The sequence below is a fragment of the Protopterus annectens genome, chromosome 2.part2 (genome assembly GCF_019279795.1).
Source record: "Protopterus annectens isolate FY-2018-M chromosome 2.part2, PAN1.0, whole genome shotgun sequence".
Lineage (NCBI taxonomy): Eukaryota > Metazoa > Chordata > Ceratodontiformes > Protopteridae > Protopterus > Protopterus annectens.
This window is the reverse complement of record NC_056730.1, coordinates 357,197,759-357,219,380: the sequence shown is the minus strand read 5'-3', so window position 1 is coordinate 357,219,380 and position 21,622 is coordinate 357,197,759.

Genomic DNA, 21,622 nt, shown 5'->3' with positions numbered 1-21,622 from the left:
TATAGAGGGAGTCCATTTTCCACATGCAGCTGCTATAAATCCTTTCTGGCTTTCAAAGAATTATTAATATAATCAGATGGCGTGGTATCAACTGTGCTCTGATGACAGAGGATGTGCATGGGACAGCCAGAGTCATATGGCTCATAGTGTCAATAATTCACTAATTTCCTGTTTCTGCCATAACTGACTCTGATGCAAACAGCTGTACCCCAGGGACAAACATTCAGAATAAGAAGGACTGTAACTGATCAACCAACAGTTATGACTTATCATTTTATTGCAAGGCTTCTTGTAGTTGATATTGCTTATCATGCAATCCACTTTCATTTTTTGCTCACAAAATACCAGACACATGCACCTACAGATGTTCCAAGACATAACAGATTTATCTCATTGCTAAGTGGGGGATGGGTAAATGGACAGGGAATATAACTAAAAAAAGCTGTATGGCCAAGCTTATGATGTTGCACAAGGATGTCATAAGTATGATGCTGCACTAGGATACTTCACTCTCCTTCCATGCAACAGGAGAGCAGATTAAGTCCAGGGAGGTAAGGAATGTCTGAAACTGAGATGAAGTACAAGTGGTAGCAGATGGTATTTTCCACAAAAAGACACTTTAGCTGTACGGGGTTTTCCATATTTTCTTTCTCTGATCAGGTGGGGGAGTATAGATGTGAGACTTAGTAACGTAACCTAGCCTCAGTTTATCCACATAGATTCAGCTATACAAATGGTCCAAATGCTCTTGTCCAGTTTAGACTATGTTCTAAGAGATGTTGAGTTTCTGAAGAAGTTGTCTTTGGATAGAGGTTATAACCCTATCCTCATTGACACTATAGCTCCAAAATGATTAATAGAAGAGAGTTGTTTTTCATCTATTTTAACTGTGGTTTGGTCTTAAGAAGTGAATCATCTGAAGATACACATAGCTGGGTAGTGTCTTCAGTTCCTATTAGTTTAGATAGTGAAGAAATTAAGGAATTTTTTAAAAATAACTGGAAAACAGTACTGGGTAATTTTGAATGCTTTAAAATTGTTAGAGAAGCCCCTAGTCTTAGTTTAAAAAAAAGCAATTTAAAGACTATTACTAGCATGATTCATTAAACTATAGTGTTAAAAAACAAGATGAAATTATTTTTACTGAAAGGGTTTGTCCCTATGCTAATTTTAAATGGTTTAACTTTATCAATACAGGTAGTTTTATCATGTTGTCTCAAATTAACAAAGCATTATATGCTAATGGTTATTGTACATGTTTTACCAAACATACACTTTATATTCAACAGTGATCCAATTGTTCATGTCTTTATAGAGGCAAAACTATTAGAAGTTATGTGAATGTATTAAGGAACACTATGCAGCTATTAGGAATAAGGATATTAAAATGCTTTATTGTACAGTGAAATGTGCAGCAATTTTAATAGGTTTCAGTCTAGTGTTCTGGATAATGTAGTTTTTTCACTGAGGGCCTGGGCTGGGGTACATAGTAACCGCACCCCTCTAGCTGTCAATTATATTTTCGGTCATACATATTTCCTGATCTAAATGATCATGTATGTATAAAATTATTTCTTAAATCACTTCCAGCTAGGAAATACATAAATAAATAATAATATAGTTTTAGAATTAAATATTCCAATATATAGAATATATTTATTATTAAAGTATTGTTTTATTGGTGTATTCGTGTCATATGATTATGTCCTAGTAGTATTTAAACATGTAATTGCTTTTAAATGAGATTAGTTCTGATGAAGTTTATGTAATGTTTATGAATGAAAACGTGCAACTCAATTAAACTATATGTTGGTCAGACACTTTTGAGTGTTGTTTTTGGTTTAGTTTTTATATTTCTATGTAACTACACTCTATATATATGTATATATATATTTATATATATATATATATATATATATATATATATATATATATATATATGCACATATTAGATATATATATATATATATATATATATATATATATATAGAGAGAGAGAGAGATACACATATATATATCTATATCTATATATATATAGTTATAGATTAGATATAGATATAAAATCTATCTAATCTATATATAAGTATGTACAGTATATGTATGTTTATGGATTTACTCATCTTTGTCAAAAAGCACCAAATGACTGACATTATGAACATTGGCACTCTATTATGCATGAGTGTAGCATGAATCTTGGCACATGCAAAACATTTACAATAAAATCCAAAAGAAAACATAATTTTTTGCAGGTGAGCAAGCCTCCCTGCACTCCCCACATCCTCTGCTAATTATATATTCTAACTCTGAGATCATACAATTCTTGGGGAAAGGGCAAATTCCCAAACACTACAGATCATCTGATATGCTACTTTGTTGACAGGTGTTGATCATCTGTTTAGCTGATCAAATCGTGCTGACTAAACAGATGTCGACCAAAGTACCATTTGACAAAATTAGTGATTTCAACATATATATATATGTATATATATATATATATATATATATATATATATATATGTGTATATATATATATATATATATATATATATATATATATATATATATATATATATATATATATATATATATATATATATATATATATATATATATATATATATGTATATATATATATATATGTATATATATATATATATATATATATATATATATATATATATATATATATATATATACACGCATATACAATGGTAGCTGGTGACTTCAAATCAAAGAGGGGCTGCAGGAGACAGATGAATGGGTGGGGCCAATGGGAAGGGGTGTGATCAACTAGAAAGGGGTGGAACTATGCTCAAAACCACAAAAACTAGAACTTTAATTAAATGCACTGCCCTGGGTGACAAACCATCATTATGAGAGTCCAATCAAGACAAAATAAATTGTAGAAGAAAAAAATGTCACTGCATTGACTACATGACAGCTTACTTAATATCTAGATGGAAACAAAAAGGTTGTGAGGCATGAAAAAATAAATTACTTTTTTAATACATTACTAGAATGCCATTCAAAATCAAGTATAAGAAAAACAAGCAGGACTCAACTCAAACCACTTCTCCTTGCACTGCATTTCTAATTATAATTTATATTCAGCTTTATAAAAGTACCGAGTAACATGCTGAAAGTATCAATCTCTGTGATACTCCCACTTTTAAAAATGTTTCTTATCCAAAAAAGCCCTGCTGCCTGACAACAACTATCTACTTGTTTCATGGGGAAAACATGATCAAAGTAAAAAATGAACAGCAAACAAGATACAAGCTCAAGATAAATTGCTTAAAGGATTACTGCACAGGTTATGGACCATACATGATAGATTGGCATTCTGTTTAGTTTATGGGTAAAGCCTACAAATATGACTGCAAGTCTCCAACAAATGTAATGAGTTTCCGAAAATAGTGTAATCCTGTCCTTTATTACAAATACTGTCATATGCATTTCAATACTTAAGGGTTATGTTATCTAGTTATGTAAATATTCTCTTCATGGCAACAACAAAAAGGCTTTCAGTGTTGGTAATTATTTAACAGTATGCTTATTAAAGCTTACTTGCATCTTACAATCTCAGACAAGCTTACCTGATGATCATTAAAGCATTGCTACTTAAACACAGAACAACAGGCACTGAAACAGGATGCATTTTCTGAATAATAAGAAGCGTAAATCAACAGTATAAAATATGGCAGAAAACCAGAACATTCTGCAAAATCAAGGACAGAAGAAAAGCCACTGTAGTACTTGTGTCTACCTTGGATAGGGGGATACTTTGCACACTTACACTCCATAACTGCTCCTTGCCTTGCTTGGACACATCCAGAGTCACTACATGGGTGAGTGGTGTGCAACAAGTATGTCATAATTTAAAATGTCTCTGGCTGGCGGTAATGGCCCTGACACATTTGTCATACCTCACAACCTCAAAGCAAGAAATCTGGACAAAACCATACATAGAAGTGGGACAAAGGCCCAAAAATAAGGACATTTTTTAAATATTGCTCTTATAAACTTAGACAGATAATAGAATAGTAGGTGTTGCATTAGTATGAATTTTCTGAAGGGTATGACATCTGAAACTCAAATGTCTGTCATTATTTTCTAACTTCAATCTTTAATGATGTGCCACTAATTTGCCAGAAAACCACAATTTTATGAAAAATGGACCAAAAATGTGATGCAAATATATAAAATAGCCACACAATACAGCTGGAACCTGTCAAAAAAGGGACATTTTTTAAATATTAGTACTGTTGACTTGAGCAGTTGACAAAATAAGAGAATCTACATGTATTTCTGAAATAAAAGTAATCTATAACTCTGATCCTTACAGTTATTTATTAATTGTAAACCTTCCACGTTTTCTTCCAAAGTTGCCATTTTGTGGAGGGATTATTATGGGAGGAACAACATTTTGAGCCAAAATTGGAGACAGTTGAGAGGTTTGGATATGCCTAATTACGTAAAGTGATTTATTTGCATGTACCTTTCAGCCTCTTAATGCAGGAAATCTGGACAAGGCCAAATATATTGGGGGAACATACAAACAGTAATAAAAATTGCTCTTATATAAACTTAGACAGTTGATAGAATAATATGTCTTGCTTTAGCATGCAATTTTCTGAAGGCTATGAAGTCTGAAACTCAATGTCTGTCATTATTTAGTGACTTTATTCCTAAATGATTTGCCAGAAAAACATAAATTTTATGAGGAACAAACCAAAAATAAGAAGCAAAAAAGTATTCATTCTGAGAACATCTGGACAGTTAAGAGGTATAGTTTAGCTGGGGCTGTCTGAGTTTGCCGCCCTTCCCCCCTCACAAAATCATGGTTGAATGGAGCCACCCCCCTGCAGCCATTCCAATGTCCCATTACTTGGCCATTTCACCCCATTTACCATAAACACTGTAATGTACATACTGCTTTACTTCGGGTCTATATTAGAACACCAAACATTCAAAATATCGAGTGTTCTAATATCGAACCGTACCAATCAAAAATACTAAACATCGAACATTCAGAACAGCAAATTTTTTCCTAGGGAAAAAAATTTGCTGTTCCAAAACACATTCACACAAGACAGTCACACCAAACAAACAGCAATCCACACACATACACCTAAACTCTTACACCTAACCCTACACTAAACTAAACACACACCACTAACTATCCACTTACCTTAACCCAAACCCTAAACCTAAGGTCCGTCACTATCGCACACTCACCTCACTTTCACCTTAACCCTAACTCACCCACCCCACCCCACCCCACCCTAACCCTCATGTCCACACAATCGCACACTTACCTGACCCCATGCCCTAACCCTAACTCACCTAACCCGCCCTAACCCTCATGCCCACAGAATTGCACACATACCTAACCCGCGCTGTAACCCTAACTCACCAAACCCGCCCTAATCCTCATGTCCACATAATCCCACACATACCTAACCCGCACCCTAACCCTAACTAACCTAACCCACACTCAATCGCACACTTACCTGAACCTGAACCGTAACTTTCCACCAGAGCACTGAAAATAATGAAGCAACAGAAATGGACAACCGAATTCTTTCACTAGGAAAAAATTCAGTTTTCTGTTTCTTCAATATTTTCAGCCTCTTAGTGCAGGAAATCTGGACAAGGCCAAATATATTGGGGGAACATACAAACAGTAAGAAAAAATATTCTTGTATAAACTTAGACAGTTGATAGAATAATATGTCTTGCTTTAGCATGCATTTTTTCTGAAGACTATGAAATCTGAAACTCAATGTCTGTCATTATTTAGTGACTTTATTCCTAAACGATTTGCCAGAAAAACATAAATTTTATGAGGAACAAACCACAAATAAGAAGCAAAAAATCTATTCATTCTGCAAAAATCTGGACAGTTAAAGAGATAAAATTTAGCTGGGGCTGTCTGAGTTTGCCACCCTTCCCCCCTCACAAAATCATGGTTGAATGGAGCCACCCCCCTGCAGCCATTCCAATGTCCCATTACTTGGTTATTTCACCCCATTTACCATAAACACTGTAATGTACATACTGCTTTACTTCGGGTCTATATTAGAACACCAAACATTCCAAATGTCGAGTGTTCTAATATCAAACCCTACCAATCAAAAATACTAAACATCGAACATTCTGAACAGCAAATTTTTTCCTAGGGAACAAATTCGCTGATCCAAAACACATACACACAACACAAGCACACCAAACAAGCAGCAATCCACACACATACACCTAAACTCTTACACCTAACCCTACACTAAACTATACACACACCACTAACTATCCACTTACCTTAACCCAAACCCTAACCCTAAGGTCCATCACTATAGCACACTCACCTCACCTGCACCCTAACCTTAACTCACCTACCCCACCCTAACCCTTAAGTCCACACAATCGCACACTTACCTGACCCACACCCTAACCCTAACTTGCCTAACCCACCCTAACCCTCACATGCACAGAATCGCACACATACCTAACCCGCTCTGTAACCCTAACTCACCCTAATCCTCATGTCCACACAATCGCACACATACCTAACCCGCACCCTAACCCTAACTAACTTAACCCGCACTCAATCGCACACTTACCTGAACCCGACCCGCAACTTTCCACCAGAGCACTGAAAATAACGAAGCAACAAAACGGATAACTGAATTCTTTCCCTAGGAAAAAATTCAGTTTTCTGTTTCTTTGATATTTTCAGCGTTCGCTGAAAATGGGTCTATATTAGAACACTCGACATTTTAAATGTACAGTGTTCTAATATAGACCTTTTACTTCTATGATGATTTGGATTTCATTTGAATGGACCAAAAATGTGATGCAAATATATAAAATAGCCACACAATACAGCTGGGAACCTGTCAAAAAGGGACACTTTTTTAATATTAGTACTGTTGACTTGAGCAGTTGACAAAACAAGAGACTCTACATGTATTCTGAAATAAAAGTAATCTATAACTCTGATCCTTATAGTTATTTATTACTTGTAAACCTTCCACGTTTTCTTCCAAAGTTGCCATTTTGTGGAGGGATTATTAAGGGAAGAGCTACATTTTGAGCCAAAATTGCAGACAGTTGAGAGGTTTGGATATGCCTAATTCTGTAAAGTGATTTATTTGCATGTACCTTTCAGCCTCTTAATGCAGGAAATCTGGACAAGGCCAAATATATTGGTGGAACATACAAACTGTAATAAAAATTGCTCTTGTATAAACTTAAGACAGTTGATAAAATAATATGCCTTGCTTTAGCATGCATTTTTCTGAAGGATATGAAGTCTGAAACTCAATATCATTATTTAGTGACTTTATTCCTAAATGATTTGCCAGAAAGTCATCAATTTTATGAGCAACAAACCAAAAACAAGAAGCAAAAAATCTATTCATTCTGTGAAAATCTGGACAGTTAAGAGATATAGTTTAGCTGGGGCTGTCTGAGTTTGCCACCATTCCCCCCTCACAAAATCATGGTTGAATGGATCCTCCCCCCTGCAGCCATTCCAGTGCCTCATTACTTGGCTATTTTGCCCCATTTACCATAAACACTGTAATGAACATACTGCTTTACTTCTATGATGATTTGGATTTCATTTGAAAGTTTTATTTTGCATTTTACAGCACAAACACTAATAGGCATCTGCTAAGCAATGCAATGCAGTCTCACAATGAAAATAAACTTAGCATTAAAACTTCTCTGCCCTTGAAGCTCACATTAATTGAAACAGCATTGAAACCCATATTCAAAGAAAATACATTTGGCCAGTGGCAGATAAAGATTAACTTTGGGCTGTTTTCATATCATAGGCCCCTTGCTCACAAAAAGTACAGTTTTGTACACTTACCATAAATGTAGATGCTCGAGTGTATTCACTGTTGCAATCCTTACAAAATGGATTATCCGGTTCCCGGTAGCCCACAGTCGGCCAGAATACTAAAGTCCTTGGTATATGACATCGGCTGCCTTCGGTTTAGACTTGACGTCAGGATGTCAGGTAAAAAAGAAAACAGCTGACACCATTTCCTCAGTTTTTCTTGCCTTAACTGTCAGGAGCCCCAAAAAATGTTAGACCAGGAAAATAAAATCCAGTCTATGCCCTGGGAAAAAAGGGGGATGGAAGGGGGGGAAACCAGGACTGCAACAATGAATACACCCGAACATCTACATTTATGGTAAGTGTACACAATGGTACTATGTTCACCGTGTTTCACTGTTGCAGTCCTTATAAAATGGGTTGATTCCCAAAGCCCAGGAAAAAAAACAAAAGGGAGGAGGAACACCCACTCTTTAAGGGTTGGTAAGGATGCCCTGCAATACTGCAGTGGCAAAGCCAGCCCTGGACTTAGAAAAAAAGGGTAAATTGTAATATTTAGTGAAAGTGTGGACATAAGTCCATGTAGCTGCTTCCAGTATGTCAGAAGTAGGTACACCTGAGGTAGAGGCTACCCTAGTAGAATGGGTCATAATAATCTGAGGAGGAACCTTGCCATACTGTAAGTAAAAAAAGTGAATACAATGAGCAATCCACTTAGAAATGGTCTGTCTTGAAATAACTTTGCCCTGAGATCCAGGAGCAAAACTGACCAACAACTAATCTATCTTTCTAAAAGACTTAGTCCTGTCCAGGTAAAATCTAAGCTGTCCATGCACATCAAGGGAATGCAGCAACATTTCCCCTTTATTCTGATGATTAGGAAAGAAGGTAGGCAGGTGGATAGGCTGGTTAAGAGACAGGCAAGAAACCACCTTAGGCATAAAGGAGGGATCTACATGGAAGATGATAAAAGGCTCTACTGCCCTTAAGGCCTGCAACTCAGAAACTCTTCTAGCTGAAGTAATAGCCAAAAGAAAGGCAGTTTAACAGGAGAGAAAGTTCAGGTCTGCTGAGGCAACTGGTTCGAAAGGAGGCATAGTAAGTTTCTCAAGTACAAAACTGATATCTCAAGCAGGAGTAGGTGCCCTTCTGAGAAGCTTTAAATTGCTAACTCCCCTGAGGAACTGTTTCATCAAGGGATGAGAGAAAATGGGATGTTCAAATGAACAATGAGCAGAAATAGCTGAAGCATGGATTTTGACAGAAAAAAAGGAAAGTCCACCATTAAGCAAGCCTGCCAGATAGTCAAGAATGAGAGGAAGAGAAGGTTGAGAAGGGTCTTCCTCTCTAGTCTGCATCCAAATGGAGAATATTTTCCACTTATCTGCGTAAGATTTCCTAGTGCTAGGCCTCCTGGCCTCATGCAGGACCTCAACCACTTGGTGGGAAAGGCTTAAATTATGAGGCAAGCTGCCAAATGGAGAGTCTGAACATGAGGATGCAGAATTCTTCCCTCTCATGAACCAAGAGATCTAGTATCAGGGGAAAATGCCAAGGCAGAGACTGGGAGAGAGTGGGAAGTAGTTGATACCAATGTTGTCTGGGCCAGTCTGGAGCTATGATGATGGCCCTTGTTTTTTTGCCCCTTATCTTTAACAGCACTAACAGGCAGCGGAAGGAATGCATAGATCAAGAGCTGTGTCCAGGGGAAGGACAGACCATCCACTTTCCAAGCTTTGTTGTGATGATTCCTGGTGCAAAAGGTTGGAAGAAAGTGGTTGGTTGAAGATGAGAAGAGATCCGTCTGGGGAGTGCCCCAATGCTGAATGATGCAATAGAAGATGGTCTTGTTTAGTTGCCACTTGTGAGGATCCAGGACCTGTCTGCTCAACCAGTCTGCCAAGGTGTTGAGCCTTCCTGGAAGAAACTGAGCTATCAGCTGCCAATGGATCATTGTATCATGCTTTGTCTGCACAGGGGTTAAGAGAGCGTGCCTCCTGCTTGATGAGGTACCACATGATTGTGGTGTTGTCTGTCCTGACCAGAAGAGTACCAGGAGAGAGAAGATGTTTGAAAGCAATTAAGACCTGCTGGACTGCCATCAATTCCTTCAGAGTTATGTGCAAATGAACCTGTTGAGAGTTCCAAGTCCTCTGAATACATCTGCCTTATAGATGTGCTCCCCAAGTGTAGTCCGAGGCATCTGTGGTGAGAATCTGGCTGGCAGGAGGTGGACAGAAAGGCAGGCCTTTGTTCTATGCACAGGCCATCACCCACTAAAGGAACTCTGTCTGCAGGCAGGGAATCAGAGGAAATATCAAGTCTAAATCCTGACTGTGTTGACAACAAAGGTTTTTGAGGTACCATTGTATTTTCCTCATATGCAGTCTGGCATATGGAATCATCAGAATACATGAAGCCATAAATACCAGGGCTTGCAGGAATTGCCTTGCAGAGAGCTGGGTCATGCTTGCCAAATTTTTGAAGTAATTCGAAAGATCCATTTGTTTCTCTTGAGGGAGGGATACCATCTGGGCGGCTGTGTTCAGGCTCACTCCCAGGAATACAATCTCCTTGGTAGATACCAATTTTGATTTCTTTTCGTTGATGGTGTAGCCCAAAGAGGTGAGAAGGTTTCTTACAAAGTCCAAATCCTTTAGAAGTTGCTCCAAAGAGTTTGTCTGAATAAGACAATCATCCAAGCAAGGGTAAATCTGAATGTTTCTTTGCCTGCAAAAAGCAATGACTGGAGCCAGGCATTTGGTAAAAACTCTAGGAGCAGTAGATAAGCCAAAGGGCAGTGCAGAGAATTGGAAGTGCCTGTTCCCCACCCAAAAGTGAAGGAACTGCCTGTAGCTTTCCCTTATTGGGATGTGCAGATAAGCTTCCTTGAGATCCAAAGTCACCAGCCATGAATCATTGGCCTGCATTGGCAGAAACTGCTGAAGAGTGAGCATTTTGAATTTGGGAATAACCAGAAATGTGTTTAGAATGGACAAATCCAGAATAGGGTGCCAGGTGCCCCCTTTCTTGAGAACCAGGAAATGTCTTGAGTAGAAACCCTGGCCTATCTGTAGTGCATGAACTGGCTCTATTGCTCCCAGTTTTAGCAAAGAAGAAACTAGTTTTTCTGCTCCTTCCCTTTGATTTGCGGGGATATCTGGGTATCCTTTGTGGACAGGGAAGGTGTGAAAGGTGAACTTGTAGCCTTGGGATACTATTTTGAGCACCCATTTGTTGTATGTGATGGTGAACCAGAAATTTGCAAATATGGCTAACCTTCCCCCCCAAAGGAAACCCTGGGCAGGGGAATACTGGAGTCATTGGGAATGCTAGCTTTGGGAAGTTTGCTTAAAACTTCCCGATTTTGAAGATGAAGCCTGCCAGTGCTTAGCCTTTTGAGGGGTGGAAGTCTGTGCCCTGGAAGACCTGTAACCCCTAGACCTAGTGTGACTCTGTTTACTAGGGTTAGGAAAAGTCCAATTCTTAGAAGAGTAATGTCTACTAAAATAAGGAGGCTGAACATGCAGAAAGTCCTTAACAGTTTGCATAGATTTGGCCTTATCCTCCAACTTTTTCAACACCTCTTCTGCTTTGCTACCAAAAAGATTGTCCTTGTACAAAGGCACATCCAGTAATTTAGATTTGACAGGTTCAGAAAGATGCTGTTCCCTGAGCCAAGCATGTCTTCTAATGACAGAACCAATGGCTGCTGCCCTGCAAGAAGCCTCCAAAATGTTGAAACCACAATGTAAAGAATGTTTAGTGACAAGAGTGGCAGAATTCAATAAATCATGCATGTCCTTACTCTCCATCAGGGAAGGAACATGAGCAATTTTAGCCTTAATAGCCTCCAAAGTATACTGCTGATACTTAAGCATATGAAAAAGGCAATTAATGGACCTAATAGCCAGGGTCGAAGAAGTATAAACCTTTTTACCCCATCTATCCAAGGCCCTAGATTCTCTGTCAGAAGGAACAGGATTTTTAGCAACCATGGCTTTAATACCCTTAGGGCCCTGAGAAATAATATCTGGATCAGCAGTAGGATTCTTGAAAAGGAACTTATGAGAATCAGGAACTCTATAATACCTGTCAAGCTTTCTGGGAGCAGGAGGAACATAATTAGGTGTCAAAGAATTCTCCATGAAAACATCATCAACAACTTCTAAAATTGGAGGGCTATCCAAAGGCTTATGCTGTGGCAAATCCAAGAATTCCCTAATCTATTTCTTAGACTGAGGGTAGTCATAACATTCCCATTTGAAATGCTCCCCAAGGGTATTCAGATTATCTCCAAAAGAAAAATCTTCTGGAGGGGAGGCAGAAGGGATGGAGCCTTCTGCATCAGAATCCTCAAAAAAACAGAAAAAAATGGAGAGTTTCCCACTTCAACAGCATAGTTGCTGGAAACCTCAGAGTCTGAGGCAGAGAAAGCTTCTGGGGACAATTCCCTAATCCTTTTAGAAGGAAGAGGCTGAGAGCCCTTGAAAATGGTCAAGAGATCACTAGCCATTTTAACCATCTGCGCCTGAGGCATTTGAAGGGAGGCTGATGCCTTCTTAAGAGGAGATTTTCAACTGGATGGCCTGCTAGAAAGCCGGAGGGACTCAGGAGGCCTAGCCACCGCAAAAGTCTGAATTAAGGTCGTTGATCTGGATCTGGTCTCCGGGCAGAGAAAATTGGCCTCAGAAGCCAGTGCCTGCTTAGCAGCTTCGGATCCAGAGGCAGCAACTGGCAGAGAATCAGAAGATGAAGTGGAAGCTTGCGGTATGGAGGACTCAGAAAAGGTCTCCACAGATGCCTGCTGCTGAACATCTGCAGACTGCAGGGGCAATGAATGCGCCTCACTGACTACTGCTGGGTCGACAACCAACTTAACAGGGACGTTGTCGGCTAATTTGACCCTAAGCCTGTCACGGTCCTTATCCTTGCACTTCTTAGGAACATTTGAAGTTGGGAGACCAGAAGATGCCATACAGACGAACTTAGGCTAAACTCTGAAATGCTTGAACAAGATCCTAGCTCTACGGCATATGGTACACAGGTTGAAAGAAGCACAGAGAACACAATTAGGGACGTTGTGCTCAAGGCCCAAACAAGTTATACAATAGCAGTGAAAATCACAGTGCGGAATCTGTTTTCCACAGGCAAGACAGTTATTAACTTTCTCTGACATTCATGAAAGCAGGAAAAGAGGGTCCCCAATGGGGTACTTTTCTGAGGATGTCTTCAACGAAGCAGTCAGAATACAAAAAGAAGGTGCTCGGCTGATAGGCACTCATGCAAAAGACTTCTGCTTTGGGCTGCATGGCAAGAAAGACCAAGGAAATGGCGTCGGCTGCCTTCTTTTGTACCTGACATCCTGACATCAGGCCTAAACCAACGGCCGCTGACATCATATACCAAGGACTTTGGTATTCTGGCTGACTGTGGGCTACCGGGAGCCGGATAACCCATTTTTTTAAGGGCTGCAACAGTGAAACACGATGAACATCATACATGTGTTCTTTGATACACCTTCCTGATTGTATTAAATTATATTCCTTGTACAATACAGTGAAGTTGCTAGAGGGCATTTTAAATGTATTGTTTTGAACATTTTTCCAGTAAACAATAAAACAAAAATGCATGCACCAACAATGACAAAACTGCCCAGTTCAGAACATTTCCATCATAAAAGTCTACTCAAAATTCTACAATCTACCAGTATCAGTAAATATGCACAACCTCTGCAGAAGTAAAAGTCATTAAATAATTCCACATTAAAGAGATCTGTAACTAATGAAGAGGTTACTGCTAGCAGAAAACTTTATATTTCATTGTTTCATCTACAAATAAAGTGTCTGTTGCCCTTTAAGAATAAATTCCCTATGTTACATTAACAAACTGATAAGCTAGTAATATTGCAATAGCGAATGGATGGCAAACTGATAACATGTTCATAGCAACTAGGTATCTTCACCAAAGAGGACATTCTCAGGACTCCAGCATCCACCCCCTTTATAACACAGTACAGTATCAGCAATGCATCTACATACTGTGGGAGCAGAATCCACATCCTTCTGCATCAAAAGCAAGTACACTACCTGTTGTGCTATTAACAATGCAAGTAGATTCTGCATAAGCAGCACTAAATTTCTTTCCCCCTGAAGCTCTCAGCTCCTTGTAAAATCCACTCGACACTCAACTGTATCTCTCAACTCTGCAGTGCAAGAAATCTAGAAAAAAACAGAATTTATTGGGGGAGGACAAAGGCCCAAAAAACAGGGACACATTTTAAACATTGCTTAGATTGAATATTGGATTGGACATTGGATAGGGAATTCTGGCTTTTGCTACCAGCACCCAAGATACAGGGGTTGAGCCTGAGATATTCTCTATCCACCACCAGGTATACTTCCTGAGGTTACTCTCTAGCCACCAGTATATATTAAACGGGGCATTTTACACACACATGCATCAAACATGGCCAAACCTCTCTTTGCTTTCATTACTACCAAAATCCATGAGAAAGTTGTCTGTGAATTTCAACATGAATTTGACTCAACCACATCCCTGCTTTCCCTAATACATGTCATTGATTTAAAGTTGACAAAAATGGTTTCTACTAAGGACTACTTAGAGAATTGCAGGACAGTTATGCAATGCTTTCAAAACTATAGTTGTATATGGTACCTTCAGGAATAAGGTTGTGAAGTCCTATCATACCCCTTTTTCATCCAGTCTGGAGTTCTCCAAGGATGTGTTCTGGGCCTATTGCTTTTCACCATTTTCAGAACATCATATCACTCAAGTCTGCTTAGAGTCATCATGATGTTATATGCAGATTATCAAGTCTTGTAAGGATTAGTTAAGACCCATCAGTAGACAAATCTCTTATTTGAGTGGTTTAGTCATGAGCGATCAAGAATCTACTTAAAAAGCAATTTTTCATGGCATGTTTAGGCTTATCTCATCCAACAGCTCATCCCTTTTTAGCAGCTGGTCCATTTGGAGTTACCACTGAACAGGTCACTCCCTTTAGAGACATAGGAACTGAGCTTGACCATTCTCTCACTTTTACAGAGCATGTTAGAAAAGTATAACCAGGTTTATAAAAAATGCATATAACACATTTGATTCCTTTACTAAGGGAGGAAGAGTTCCATTTTGGAAGGAGGTTCTTTTTCTATACTGCAGTACAGACTACCTCCTGTAGCTGATCCATCTGTATCTGATTTCCAGACACTTCAGGCTACAGTAATTAAAGTATGTTGATTTATATGTAATTATTCCTGTAGGAGTCAAAAAAATCCCTTACATTAGAAAAGTTGTATTGCTTTGACAGCTGCAGTGGTGCAGCTGTTAGTGTTGTCGCCTCACAACAAGAGGTTTTCCCATTCAGTTCTCGGCTGGAGTGCCTTCTGTGTGGAATCTGCATGACCTCCCCATGGTCGAGTGAGGTTTAAAGACATGCAGGTAGGTGCATGCATGAATGGGTCTGCCTTCATTGAAGGTTGGGTGTCAGGCTGGCAACTCGGCACTGTAAAAAAATCCATTATCAATCATTAGCAGATCAGAGTTCTGCTGTGGCAACCCCTAACCAGGAAAATACGAAAGACATTACTTTTAGAAAAGTTGCATTGCTTTCAAGCTTTTCACTTACAGCCTTATCTACCAGCTGTTGTATCTAACTTTTGTCTTTATCTTTGTAATAGACTTTGCCTCACTCTAGAAATCTGAACAAAGCCTAAAATAATGGGGGATAAAGGGCCAAAAACAGGGACAGATTTTAAATATTGCTCTTATAAACTTAGCAAGTTGCTAGAATAGCATGATTTGCCTTAGTATGTATTTTCTGAAGGATATGAAGTCTGAAATTGAAATATATGCCATTATTAAGTGATTGTAATCTTAAAATCACAATTTTTATGAGGCCAAACGTAAACAGTTGGGGGGGTTTGCTTTGCCTTAAAACCATATCAAGGTCCTATGTTCCTCTTTCTCCTTTTCATTTACACTCTATCCTTAACCTGCAATAACATGCATTTCCAAACAGCAGATCCAAAATCTGTAGCTCAAAACCCAGTCTCCATGTGGAAAGCATAACCCCTAAAATGTTTTATTTGCCAATAAAATAATATTTAACCCTAAAAGTAAAATATTTGCTTTAATTTGGTATCACGTAATCACTTTCCTCTTGCAAATGTGATTGCTCTGTTAATATATACTTCTGTTTGTGGGTTCTTTTTATTGCATTGTATTGCGTGTAGATATTTATGTGCATATTTATTTATTTATTTATTTCATTTGATAATAATCGGGGTAGTGGACTGAGTCTAAGACTTCCGCTACATCCCTAAGACATAGTTTGCAGGTTCCAGATAATAATAGTCACGCTAAACTGTGAATATATATAAAGATGACAACAATGATTTTACATGCAGAGTATATGCAAAGAAAATGAGAGCTTTTCAATAAATTAAGTAACAGTAATTTTTGTTGTGTGTTGCTCTTAATTTTGAGCTTGCATTCTTTCTATTGACTGTTTATAACTGGTTGAGACAGGAACATTTTCTTATAGTCTGACGTATCAGACAGTGACATAAACAAGTAGGGAATGTTTCACTGGAATGTTTAGTGTTCTAATTATCAATGTTAAATGTAATACAGAATTATACTCTTCTTGTTTATGTCTCACTGTCTTTGCTTCATTTGCAATGACAATGATTTATGCAGCTGTGAATTAAAACAATGAGCAAACCTGAACTATGGTTGGTTTGTTATGCACAACTTTTTTAAACAAGACTGATACACGAAGTGCCCATGTCCTGCATGGCGCTAAGGGCTTTGCATTTCTGTTGTACATTTTCCCATTCATTGACAGGGACGTCCAAATGCCTCAGACATTTTGTTTCCTAACAAAATCCATAAAATATAAAAACAGAAACCCCGACAACAGGACTACCTGGTCTATATAGAATTCTCGGTAACTGTGTTGCTATCTTGCTATTTTGACTTTATATAAAACAAAAGTTACAAGCTTTTCCAAACACATAGTTGTAGCTACAGACAGCAGTGATCTTAAAATGCTTTTCTATACTGAATGCAAGGGATATTGTTATCTAAAGTGAAATTCTGTCACACACACACACACACACACACACACACACACACACACACACACACACACACACACACACACACACACACACACACACATCAGTACCTGCATTGGAGTGCTTGCTTCATCTCTCTATAAGAGTCCTCCTGTACCCTGAAGCTTCATCAAGTCCCCGGTTCCGCACTGCAAATTCACTTATTCCCACAAGAGCAGGCAAGTTATCCAACCTGCAGATGTTGCAGTCTAATCCCATTTCAGTCTATGCGGTTGTAATCCCATAGACTTCTGGGGCATTTCTGTCCACAGTGTGTTCTTCTGAATCTGGACTGCTGTTTACCCAGTCAAGATTCTTGCATGCATGCATGCGCTTCTGGTTGAATCGAATGCTGAGCGTGCATGCGTGCAGTTCATTCCGGGACTTTGGTTTTCAGCTGGGGGGGGGGGGGCTGCAGTCCTGCAGTCCATATGCTGTAAATACACACACATATGTATGTGTGACTATATATTCCTACTTTTAGTTGAATAATCCTAAAATTAATTATGTTTTGTTTTTATTTTTAAATAAGAATAACTTGAAAAAAACTATAAAACTACAAAAATCTTACCATCCTATACAATAAAACCATGTACTTATCTTAGTTTTATTTCTCAGCTTAGGTTTGATAGACAGTCATTTAAACCTGGTGAGATGTATACTCCTAAGCATACAAAAAAGTCACATTTCCTTCACACAGGACAATACCAATTTCCTTCAGGAACAATGTTGTTTATACCTTATTTTTATATTTTTACATTTGGCCATTGAACAGACCTAAAACAAATTGGCTCCTTCTCACATTAAAGTTGCACACAGTCTATTTACTAAAAATCATACTGGTATTGCATTTGCTTCAGAAATAAAGTACTTTAGCACTCCACATGTGGCATAAACTGTAGTAACTGTTTATTAGAAACATTTAAAGCAGTTTACTACAGTTTAAAAGGCTTGAACAGTTATTTTACTGAGAGATGATGAGCAGAGATCAGAAGGAATGGATCTGGCTAGCTCCATGGTTGACCACCAGATCAGACCTTTTTTATAGCTCTTCAACTTAGGGTTGAGGAATGGAATGTACCTAACAGATCAGGCTAGCTCCTTAAATGAGGAGCACAAGATCAGAGGAAGGAGCTTTGTTTTTGTTTCTCAACTTAATCTTGGGGGTGGGGGAGGTGCAGGCACCAAATCAGGAAACTAGAATAGCTTTATAATCGAATACCTTCTTTACAAGATAGCACTATAGCCAAATAGTGTAGCTAAACTATGGAACCACATCCCATTACTACTGAAAGCAATCTCATTTAAAACACAACTAAAACTTTACCTATCAAATCAATGGATCTGCTTCTGTATAAACCAGTATCTTCAGCTAGCCATATCATTAAACCATTTCTCTTCATTCAGAATCTTAAGCTCCACAACTTGTATTCACCAATACCTGAAAAGTCTTAATGCCAATTATGCCATATTCATAGTTTTGGGACACTAATTTTTCCCCACCTCTGTACTTAACCTATATGACAGCCACATATTTATAAATATATATACGTAAAACAAAGGTTATGGACATTCAGTAGCCATGAAGCTGAAACACTTGACATCCTTAAGGGGTCATTTACATATATCCCATGGGCCTCCACTACAGGAGGTTTAAGGTAAACACAGTGACAAACTAAAAGCTAAATGGATAACCAAGGAATACAACCGACTTCACAGAACTTAAAAAACTGAATGGAACCAAATAAACGTAGTACTAGTTAGTTGAATGAAGCAGATATTAGTTTAATTAAGTAAAACGCTTTTCATAAAGCAACTTCCTCAGACAATACACATCCACAAAACCCTCTTTAAATAGTAAAAACAGGTGACATGACCATGTCGAGCTGGTGCATTGGTGTTGCAAAAACTTCAATGTTTTGTTGAATAAGTAAACTTTTATACTCTTAAAACAAGTAAAATCTCCATCATTATACCACAATCTGGAGAGTAGGTACATCACTATTCAAAGAATGTTATTAAATTATAACCAAAAATAAAAGAAACTAAAATATAAAAATAACTGTATAACTGATACGTATATATATTAAAATGTGACAATACACACCTTCCTTTATTCAACACCATATGCCTAAAATGTATATCAAGTAATAAAAAGATGTGTTTAATAATTTACTAAGTTATCTTCTATCTAAACTTTTTAATTTCAACAAGCAAGTTATATTACAATGGTCATTTAGAGCAGGTAGTACAAACGCGTTCGTTCTAATTTGCCATGATAACTCTCTGTTGTCTAATAATAGGCTATAAGGACCTCCTCTAATACTAGATTGGATAGAATCAATTACTGTAAATATGAATTTGTGTCCTGGGTATTTCATAAGATGTCTAGCAAGGGCATTCTCATTTTTACCTGTGTTAATGGCGTATATGTGTTCATATATTCGCTCTTTAAATTTTTGCTCTGTTTTTCCAATGTAAAAAACGTTACATGAGGAACACAGAGCGACATAAACTACCATTTTTGAGTTACAATTTACATTATGTTTAAGTGACGAAAAGCCTTTCATTTAATTAAACTAGTATCTGCTTCATTCAACTTATTAGTACTACGGTTATTTGGTTCTGTTCAGTTTCTTAGTTCTGTGAAGTCGGTTGTATTCCTTGGTTAAACACAGTGACAAACTCTAGTTTGGCTGGGGTTTTCTTACAGAATTGTTTGTCTGTGTAACCTTTTTACATTTTGGGTTGGGTGTTAGTTGGGATATTTTGCAGGCACCTTAATCCTTATGGGTATCACCTGCATTTAAAGACCCTGTGCTTCTGAAACATATTTAAACTATTAATTTATAATGTGCTGATGAGGTTAATAAAAAGGTTGAAATATGCATGTTTACAGCTAGTGTGGGTGTGCTTTATTGACTGAATGTAACCATATAAAAGTAAAACAGTTTTGTCTTGAACATTCAGAATCATTGTAGCTGAAACACTTGACGTTGTTAAGGGTTCATCTCTATATATCCCACGGGCCTCCAGTACAGCAGGTTTAAGGTATTGCACAGTGAAATCTCCTCTTTGGCTGTTTTTTTTTTCAATAAATATATATATATATATATATATATATATATATATATATATGCGTGCGTGTGTGTGTGTGTGTGTGTGTGTATGTGTATATATATATATATATAATATATATATATATATATATATATATATGTATATATTATATATATATATATATATATATATATATATATATATATACATACATAAACACACATATATATGCATATGTGTGTATGTATATATACATGCAGTTATCAATAAACCTGCTTTATATATCTCCTCTTAACTACAATATTAATACTCTTTGCCCTTCCTTTCCTCAACTCCATTTCCCTGAATTCCTAAGCACTAATCAAATGATCTATTATGTACTTGACACACCTACTAATATACCTCTTCAAATCCTGCAATATTGGACATCTACTAATACATAAGTATCTTTTATACTGTAATAGTTTGGTTTTACTTCATATGAATGTTAGTATATATTAGTTAATATCTGTTCATGTATATTAGTGAATATCTGTTTAAAATTGTTTGTATTACATTGCAGCTTTTCTCCATGGCATACCTCTCAACCTTTAGTGCAAGAAATCTGGATACAATTTAAAATAATTGGGGGAACAAAGCCCCAAAAATAGTGACAGATTTTACATTTTGCCCTTATGAACTTAGAAAGTTGCTTGAGTAACAAGATTTGTATTAGCATGCATTTTCTGAAGGATATGAAACCTGAAATTCAAATGTATGTCATTATTTAGTGACTTCAAACTTCAATGATTTGCTAGAAAAACATACATTTTATGAGGAAGAGAATAATAATGTGAGACAAAAATAATGGCATTCTGGGAAAAGCCTTACAATTGAGCGGTATGCTTCCTGGTCCTCTGCTGAAAAGGGTTTTTTGACAAAACCTAGTCAGACAAACCCAATAAACATAAGCAAAGGTGAAAAAAATGCTTGCTACACCTTTACTTTCCCCCCCTGCAAAAAAGCTTGTTTACTTTTTACCTTTTATTCTTCTTTATGGTTAAACATTCCATCAAAGTAAGTAAGTTGATCAACACGATGTTAGCTGACATACTGATGTTACAATTTTTAATTATATGCTCATATATCTAAATGCACAAACACACACACACACACACACACACACACACACACACACACACACACACACACACACACCTATATAGACAATGAGAAACAGAGACAGAGAAACAAGGATGCAGATTGCAGAGGAATTATCTAAATAATCATATTTTTGTCACATTAATCAGCATTTGTGTTGAAGGCAGTATAAAACACAGGTCTCAGATTTTGAAAGGAGTCCCATTTTAGTTATTCCACAAAATACCAAACAAAAAAGAGTTTTTTCATTGTATTTGAGTCTGATAAAATAAAACAAGGCAATTGCTTCACTTTTGTAATTCAAATTGTTGAACCTGTTCTGAAATTAAAAGTCATATTTCTGCCTACTCCTCCCCTTCTCTTCCTTAAGGAATTAGGAAGACATTTTCATTTCTAGTTAGTCACATTACATCTTTAATTGCAAACTTCCCCTTTT